Here is a 9,813-nt window from a genome sequence, read left to right as displayed (position 1 = left end):
TCCTAAAGCTTTTGACAAGGTACCACATGAGAGAGTGGCAAGGAAATTACAGGAACATGGAATAAATGGGAGAATACTGGAAGGAATAAAACATGGTTAAAACAGAAAACAAAGGGTCGTGCTGAATGGGAATGAATCTGACTGAGGAAATGTGCTAAGTGGGGTACCACAGAGGTCCATTTTGAGGCCAACCCTTTTCGTCATATGCATCAATGACATAGATGAGAATATTACAAACCTCATCAGCAAATTTGCAAATGACACTAAGATCTATGATAAGGTGGGAAGTGAAGGTGATATTGAGACCTTACAAAGAGATCTACAGGAACTCCTCAAACGGTCAGATCACTGGCAAATGCTTTTAATGTCGATAAATGCAAGACCTTGTATGTGGGGCACAACAATCCACATCACAACTACCAAGTTGACAGCACTATCTTACAACAAATAGATGAAGAAAAGAACCTCGGAGTCAAACTCCATCATTCACAAAATTTGCACAAGTGGGAGCAGCAGTAAAAAAAAAAACGAAGCAAGCCCCGGGAATAATCAAGCGGCTTTTACCTTAAAGGAAAAGAAAATAGTTGTTCAATTGTATAAATCTCTGGTTCGCCCCCACCTGAATTTTTGCATCCAAGAAAGGAGACCACATCTTCAGAAAGACATAGCTGCTCTGGAGAAGGTGCAAACTGGACAACAAAACTCATATCATCAGAGATACGTAAACTACAGGCACTAAACTACAGGTCAGTGTCCTTAACTTGCATACCATGCAAGATGACGAAGAGGAATTTGCGAAAAAAACGAGTGGAACATCTGGAGTGAAAGAGCTTTGTAACACATCACCAGCATAGTGAATGGGTACCTGCTAAACGATTTGGTGGGTCGTATTCCAGGGAAAATTAGGATTAAGGACCTGGCAAAACGCTATACATGCAATTGTGCATGCAATAACGAATTGTAAAAGCACCTATAACAGAAACATAATTGAATCTGCTTTGATATAGATTACAAAAGAAAATAATTTGAACATTAGCAGTGGTTTATATAACTTAGATCCATTTTTAATAGATCAATTAAAGAGCGATTTGAGTAGGATCATTGGAACACATTTGTCTCACTAATTCATTGTAAATATTTACTATCTTATGCTATTATTATCCATGTGTGGGCCTGTTGGTGGGTATGAATAGGAGCTGCATCGTATGGGCCAATAGGCTTTCTGCGGTTCTTGTGCGGCTCACATTTGCGCCACCCAATTCCATTCATTTGTCATTGTACCTCACCTCACTCCACCATTCTTTCCTGCCTATATATGTACAATACTTAACCTGTAAAAACAATCCTTCTGAAGATGTATTAATATACGAAAGTACATAAGGAATTTCCTGTTTCAGTTTTCCCCCGTGGTCTGACACTATCACATTTTTAATCACATGTTTATTTTTCGTGATTGCTCAAAACTTAATAAGCTATCCACACTGAATTTAAATTTTGTTTTTAAACTAATAAGTTTCGATGTGACCTCTTTATTCACTAAAGTACCTGTTGATGATTTGTTAGATTTTCTACATGAGGAACTGCCCAAATATAATTTGAGCTTGCAGACCAATAATGTATTGGAACTTATCAAATTGTGTATAAAAGACAATTTTTTAGTTTTAATGGAAAAATTTTCAAACAAACATTTGGAATGGCGATGGGCAATCCCCTTTCTCCAGTTTTGAGCAATTTGTATATGGAATTCTTCGAAACAAAAATCTTATCCAGGATTATCCCTGCTAATGTAGTTTGGCTTAGGTATGTTGATGATATTTTGTGCTTATGGCCGTGTGACAAAGATCAAATAGTTTTTCTTAATGAACTTAATTCTTTGGTACCTTCAATAAAATTAACTTGTGAGACTGAGGAGAACGGTACTCTTCCGTTTTTGGACATTAGGATTCATAGAGTCACTAGAAAGTTCAAATTTAATGTGTATAGGAAACCTACCAACGTGGGGTCGTATGTACATATTTATTCGAATCATCATAGTAAAGTTAAACAGGCAGTATTTTCAGGAATGTTTCTACGAGCTTTGAGGGTATGCAGCCCTGAGTTTTTTGATGAAGAGATTGCTAAAATATATGAAATTGGGAAGAGTTTACAATATCCTAAGGGGTTTTTGGATTTCTTGTTCGAACAAGCCAAGCGTACGTTTTATAATCACGTCCCAAAGCGAAACCAGAAATTATTAACTCATTGGTGGTACCTCATGTGAGTGGACTTGAAAAAACTGTCTCTGATTTTTAAGAAATTTAATATCAATTTGGTGTTCATTAATAGTACGATCAAGTCCAATTTAATAAAAAAAAACTCCCCTGATCCAGCAGGTTGTGAGTATTCGATTCCCTGCAATGATTGTGCTTTTGTGTACATTGGACAAACAGAAAAGTCCTTACAATTGCGGTTGTCATAACATGCTGATAGTATTAGAACTGCCCAAACGTCTAAAGCATTGTATCTGCACACGAGTTTATGCGATCACAATATTAACCATTAAACTGCGCATGGTGTATATATACGCCCTGAGTAACATGTCCCACAGTGCGCATGGCGTATATATACGCCATAGGGTGCCAGGCCCGATTCAAATGGCCCGCAGCTACACGGGGTTCACATTAGCTTCCTCAGGGCTCTTGTAAACAGACGCCATTTTTTAAAAATATCGTGGGTAATATTCTCAGGTGTGAGAGGCACAGTACTGTTGGAGCAACCAAGGCTGGCGCACGCAGCATGAGCGAACAGCATTGCTGTTCAGCTTGTGACCACAGCATCGCCGAAAAATGTCAAAATAAATATATAATTGTTATTATTTAGCGATGACAATATTACAGATGACCCCTGACTGTGATGTAAATAACCCCTTGTGGGGAAAACTGACTCGTGGGATTATTAATTTTAATTACTATGATTCATTTATTAATAATTTATTTCTATATTAATTTATTTCTTACAATAGCGGACTGTATGATTCAAATTTTTCCGCTTTAAGGTTACCTTACCTTGAGGTGCTTCCAGATCTTAGCGTCCCCGCGGCCCGGTCGTCGACCAGGCCTCCTGTTGCATTTTACCCCACAAGTAAATGTGCCCCTACTACCCTACCCAGTAGTACTCCCTACTACCCTACCCAAGTAACCTTACTACCCCACAAGTAGCTTTCCTGCACAAATTTCGAGGTGTTTAATTATATAGTCTACCAAATCTAAATTTATCGATTGGTAGAAATTTGCTACTAATGGCTAGTCAACTATGCCAAACTGGGTTAGTAATATAAATATTCCAGCTTAGCTGTCATGTAGAGTCTAGCCTGGTTAATAAGCAATAGGCTCGTCCACATTGTGTAAGCTGAGTCTCCTAGTGGATCATTCTATAACGGCGTCGTAGCGTGCCTGGATTGCAACCTGATAATATGCTTCTATTGACTCCTTCCCCTTCAATTTCAACTGACAAATAGTCAACGTAATAAACTGTAACCAATATATGATGGTTATATCAGGAGTATGATATTATATCTAGTCTAATTAATTTAGGCTTAACCGTTCCGGGTGGCTTGCCAAGACGATAACCGGTCAGCCCTAATCTACATTAATGGCCACAAATGATAAGATATAACAGTTCAATTGGGTATAGAACACTTCCCTTAAGACTACCAAAGTCATGTTGATGATAGGAGATTCTGGCGTCCTCCAACACTGATATTCGCGGGAAGTTTTCGTGGAGCTTGTGCAAGCGAGCATGATCTGTTGTTGTCATTTAATGGCGTCCCCTCCCCCGCTCCAGGGGACGCATCCCAGGAAACGGTTCTGTCTTTATTGACAATGGGAAGGAGACCTTGTTTTTATTGGTGATTTAATTACACCAAATCTTGGAGAGTACTTTTTTATCTATTCTGGTTCCAAGACTGGTGGTTTAAGAATGATTTTATATGAGTTTTATGGATAAATCAAAATCAGGTAACAAGGCATGAGGAAACATTTTCTCAGAGACGTTACGAAACCCAAATTTCTTTACTTGATTGACTGTCAAATTTACATGACAGGATTGATTGATGTACATTATTGTTAGTAGTAATTGGTGTCGGAATTTTGGACACCCCTGAAATATTTGTTTCGTATACCGTGGGATCCTATGCCTATCTTATGCTAGAAAATGGATGAAAGAATACTGAAAGAAATCACTGGCATAAACGTGACCTTTAGCGACAGTAACCAGAAGATGCGGTCCACAAGTTACTATAGGAGCAAGAAGACCGCAAACTTACTCAAGATCGATAAACTCTCAATGCCAATAAAAACGCCTTAAAAGAGACTAATGTCGTCTATGCCTTTATGTACTCATTTGAAGACTGTCAGTCCCAAAGATCTTGACATGTAGCCAAGCCCCAACATCTCTTTCAAGGCGTCTATGTGAGATTTTTTTCTACGCCTACCTCCCTTAGGAGGTGGACTACAAGTTTAAAGGCTGCTCACGGCAGTTAAGCATGAGTCAAATAGAAAAAGGAAAAGCGGGAGCAACCCGCCAGGCCTCCACCCCCAGGGGTGAAAACCTGTCCACAATAGGCCGCTGGCTCCTCCTAGTTAAACAGGACTTTAAAACTAATAAAGGGTAACCGATGGGTTCTCACAATCAAATATTTATATTTGATGTGGCGCTATGAATTGGAATTCGAATTCCCAAGAACAGCCGTCATATCAAGATCACATCAACAATTAATCGTAATATGCAGAAATATGGTGGAATAATATGGTTGAAGGGTTGACATCAAAGACCGTTTTCTATAACATAACAATTTATTAATAACAAGAGACTAACTACTACATTACCGAGTTTACGTTACGTTAATGTCCATCCAGTGGCACGATAACAAACAGCTAATTAGCAACCCTTGCTGTGAGGCTGCATACTAAACTAACCTGAACACAGGTGTGCCCACTGATGACGCAATATTGCAATTAAAAGAAAAATATCACAGACTAAGTTACACCACAGCGAATGGTTACGTTATTGTCCATCAAGTGGCATTTGCAACACAGCTATTCAACAGCCCCTCGAGAAGTGACAGCAGGCTCCATCTTGCTGACACTTCGGGCTGACAACATGAACTAACTGAACAAATGAAGGATATACACTGAAATCACAAGCATGCAATCAATAGTGTCTCGGTTTCCCTGACAGCTACTATAATCACAAGCTTAGGGGTCCTCCCGCCCCCAGGAGAGACCCACGTAACTAGGCGGGTAGTCCAACAGTAACCCCACCCCCTATCACAACCCAGTGTGAACACTCTTTGCAACTCCCTACAAGAAGTTGCCCTGTTGTAAACAGTAACAAAGACAGGCAAGGCGGGATTCTGGGACACAGCTCCACAAATCCCTAGATTACTCTACTCTCGTCACCAGACGACAACCAAAAGAAATTGCCTTAAGTGATTAATTACGTTAATTGACTGATCGCAGCAGTCAGCAACAAAGTACTACGGTAATCACAAACAATTGTCTCACACTAGACAACATCATGATGATACTCTACGTTAATCATTAACACTTGTCTCTCTTGTTAACAATAACTCAAACTTATATTATATCACACTTGACTCCTAGCAAGTATTCAGTGAGTAATCCTCAATTAAGGTCAAACGAACCACTAATTACATCCCCATTGAGTTACGTTAACTAAGCCTACCTTAACTTGGTAGCTTCTCAACAGTCTGAGTCAAAAAATTACTAGCGAGTGTTAATTACCCTAATTAACTCCGAGTAATTAATTAACTGTCACCAGGACCGATAATTAATCATCCATAAATACGTCTCACTCCGCACTGCCTAAGCAGGTCTCATCAAACCCTGTGAATTCACGGGAAAGGAGTTAATTACTCCCCTAATTAACAAGATGTGCCACTAATCCACTGTCCTCAGACAGGATATGATTAATACAACGATTTATGCTAGCTCCATGACCTCGCTTTACCGGGTCATCGGAGCTCTCCAGATGTTAATTACTCCACTAATTAACATGAGCCACTAATTGCTATACCCCAGAAAGGTAATTAGCCTCGAGCAAATTACGTTAACACAAATACTGACAGACTCTGACAGATCCTCTCCCACTACGTGAATTCATGATGAGAAGGCTAATTACATAATTAGCTAGAGTGGTCAATTAGTTGTCACACGGACAATTAATTGCTCCCGAGACGTATCTCACTCAAGCTCAACGCTGTTCTCTCTCATAACAGCTCTCACACACTCAACAATAAGTGTGCACCCCTTATCCAGTTAATTCGCCAATTATTAACTCACTGAATCCTTAAGTCCTCAACACAACTTAAAGAAACAAAGTAACCCCAGTGTTACATAGGTCACACTACAATGGCATGCAACATCACAAATGCACTGCCCACATATGGTTGCGGCTACTGCAACTCGCTAATTACTGTGCTCACACAATAATGACACACGGTTGTGCAACAACAAGAGTATACCAATATTACTGCCCCCCCCCTTTTCTTGCAACCGTTGGAAAGGACTAATGTAAACACAAACTTACCTCAGCAAGGCAATTAACCAATCAATTGCCTGCTCTCATTAAGTACTGTGAATTCCCCTGAATAATCCTAGAGGTCCCTTAAACCCTCAACACAGCTCTCAGGGCAGCAATAATATCGTATAAACTGATAACAATACTGCATAAACCTGCAACATAATGATGCCGTCAGCATACCCCACATGCTAATGACATCATTAGGCAATCAGTCAGCAATCACATCTACTGACTCACCACACAACACAGTACATAAAGATGCAAATGAACACATAGAAATGGCATTCACATAAGCAATGAAAATTATATCATCAGGTAAATGTATCTCTAACTACACAGACCTCAGGGGTACCCACTGACATCCCTGCAACCTGGCCTGCCTACTTCTAATGATTATAATTTTACATGCTGATACTCATAGCACTAATCCAGTCTGACCGATTATATAGAATCGACAACTGGATCATTTATATGGTAAATCTCTACAATGACCGGTACATACTCGAGTCAGTCTACACACACATATATATATATAACTACAGTGTGGTCCCGTGTACAACATCTATCTCCAGGTACCGCCCTACCAGTCACCTGGACGTGCTACAGACAGCTGTCACTCAGCTGCTTCCCTAGCCTGGCGAGGCTCTGAGACAACTCTTACCGGGAATTTCCACTGGTACTCATCACACTGTACACAATGATAAATTTTACTCACGTCTAACCTCCTCATTTTTACTCATTTCCCAGGTCACTACCACTCTAGCTGTCAACACTTAGCTTGCTCCTCATGCGTCGACAAGATGTGGCCCTAGGCTGTCCCGGGAAAGTGGCCAAGTGGCCCAAGGAGGTGGCCAAGGCATGTGGCCCACAGCGCCCCTCCCGAGCTGAGAGGGGGGTGGGGGTGGTAGCCGGCGCGCGGGCTGGCGGGTGGGTAGCCGGCGCGCAGGCCAAGCTGGGCTGAGCCGGGCCAAGCCGGGCCAAGCCGGGCAGGGCTGAGCGGCTGGGTGGCCTGGGGGTGGCCCCCGGGCATACACACGTGGTTGAGGAATCGCCCACAACTCCAGCAAACCAGAGCCTGCCTTGCTCTACACTGGGGTGACAATGGCCGGTGGCGTCCCCACACTGACGCCGCCTGGCGGAACCCAAAGTCCAACATGGGCCTGTAATCTCACCACAATTACACTAGGAGGCCCTGCTCGATTCCGCCAATTGTCCAACAACACTAGACAGGTTATTCAAACCACCTGTTACACCATGAGGCTCTGCCAGCTGCCTCACGGGTGAACACTGTCAACTGTCTCTTTAGCTTTTTACTGTTCCTTCCGTAAATTCTTGGCCCCAATTCACGCCAATTGGGCCTTGACACAACCCCTGATGGCAGGAGTGCCATGCTCGATGAGTAATTTGGAAGACAGAAGCGATTAACGGGGGTGGAGGTGGCAGGCCTGCCACCTCCACCAGTCACTTCTTCCTCCGCTTGCCACCCAATTCAAACTGCCTCTGTGGCGGGTAGGGAAACTCAAATGCCCATATCTCCCCCCCTACTTTGTCGTGACCAATCAGCATGAAGCCGGCACTGTTCCCTCGTGCCGCTTCCAATCACAGCTGTTCACGCCAAAACACAGCTCAGAGCAGAGGTTCTAATCCAATCAGAGGCCTCGCTCACCCTCAAGCGTCCCGTGACGTCACAAGGAGGGGGAGGCCTAAAGACAATGGCGCAATGTCTCACATGTTGGGGGGGGGGGCAACGTTCACCCCACTTTCCCCCCACCTCTAACGGTTTTAGTCAAGTATCCTCTCATACCACTTCACTCTCACCTCATCCTATTTCACAGAAACAGGAAAGTCTCTGTAATTCTCTCTACAGAGCCATCACAGACCTCTAACCAGTCCCAACCGACAGTCCTTAACATAAGCTTTCATTCAACACCCCACAAGTATATGTTAGTTTGAAAGCTTCAGTTTCTACGAGTCCCTAGAGCGACTAGCCTAATCTAGAAACTAGGAAAACTAGCTGAGGGAATCTAGATTCCCTCACAGTCTAACTATGCACAAACAACACCGAAACAAATGACAAACAACAATAATATAAGATTAGATATAGCCGAGGCACTTGAGATCAAGCCCACTCATCCAGCTATCATCATCCAGCCCCCACTTGGGTGTACCTCACCCCACCTCCCAGACCTCCATTATCTCCTCTCTAACCCACTCTTGTCTCCCTGTTCTTCCTCTAGCACGCAATATGTGCTCAAATTCGACTCTAACTTTTAGAGAAATGGAGCATAAGTCGCTCCACTTTTCAGTTTTGCGTTTCTGAAACTTTCGAGCACACTATCTGCCATGATATTGATATCTCAACCTTCATTTGAGTAAAATGAAATCGTATTTAGTACTGCCGTTAGATGACTGAAATTTCCAGGAAAATTGATTTGATTTTATCTTATGAAATGACATAATAGTAAGTGTTCAGATGTTTATCAGTTACTGAGATAACTGAGATCATTCGCCGAATTGTTTACCTCTTGATTTGTATGAAAATACTACATTTATAATATATTAATATAAATATAATACAATAATTCTGCTCACCTAGTATTAAATAGGTAGCCGGCAGTTAGGCAACTGTTGTTGGGTAGCAGCATGGGGAAAGTGAGTAATTCAACCTTGGGAAACCCTCCATGCAAGAGAGGTACATCTCTCGTGGTAAAAAATTAATTTCCTGTTGCTTACTTTAATATTGTTTAAGAGAGTAGCGCCTACTGTATCAGTCCGGCGAAGTACTCACCTAGTTGAGCTTCGACTCTTTGGTCCCACCTGTCAACTGAAGAGACGTGTTCTACAGGAGGAGATCAAGTTACTGTCAGCAAGAGTTCTTCTGAAGGAAGGTGCTCAGTCCTCTACCCCAGGAGCACAGCCTGCAACTAAACCAGCGCCCAGCTGCAGGTGACGCCACTCTCTCACTCTCACGTTTTCTGTCACAGTGCAAGGCCAAGCTTTTCTATTGTAATGTTGCGCACACCCATCTTACTTACCTATAAATAGAATACGTTAATACAATTTCAAAGAGGAGATAAATGGTTACCCGCAGAAGTCGTAAATGCCAAAACTATGTTAAATTTTAAAGTACAGCTGGAAAAGATCAAGGCAGATGGGGGACCTTCGACAAGCCGCCGGCTTCCTGTCCTGGTTGTTGTCATATGTGTTAGTGGCCCTCAGATAAATGTCAAT

The 9,813-nt window shown here is 42.1% G+C and overlaps 1 protein-coding gene across 1 annotated transcript in view; it reads right to left on the bottom strand.

Moving 5' to 3' along the window:
• LOC138349803 (uncharacterized) overlaps positions 1 to 9,502 on the bottom strand; it is a 138,741-nt gene extending 129,239 nt beyond the window's left edge. The window contains exon 1 of the mRNA XM_069312670.1: positions 9,400 to 9,502. The gene's annotated coding sequence lies outside the window, so the exon portion shown is untranslated. The remainder of the gene's footprint in view (positions 1 to 9,399) is intronic.
• Positions 9,503 to 9,813: the final 311 nt, after the last annotated feature.

The sequence above is a fragment of the Procambarus clarkii genome, chromosome 73 (genome assembly GCF_040958095.1).
Source record: "Procambarus clarkii isolate CNS0578487 chromosome 73, FALCON_Pclarkii_2.0, whole genome shotgun sequence".
In the NCBI taxonomy this organism is placed as follows: domain Eukaryota; kingdom Metazoa; phylum Arthropoda; class Malacostraca; order Decapoda; family Cambaridae; genus Procambarus; species Procambarus clarkii.
Note: the sequence above shows the minus strand (reverse complement) of the source record. Positions and strands in the feature narration are given on the sequence as shown.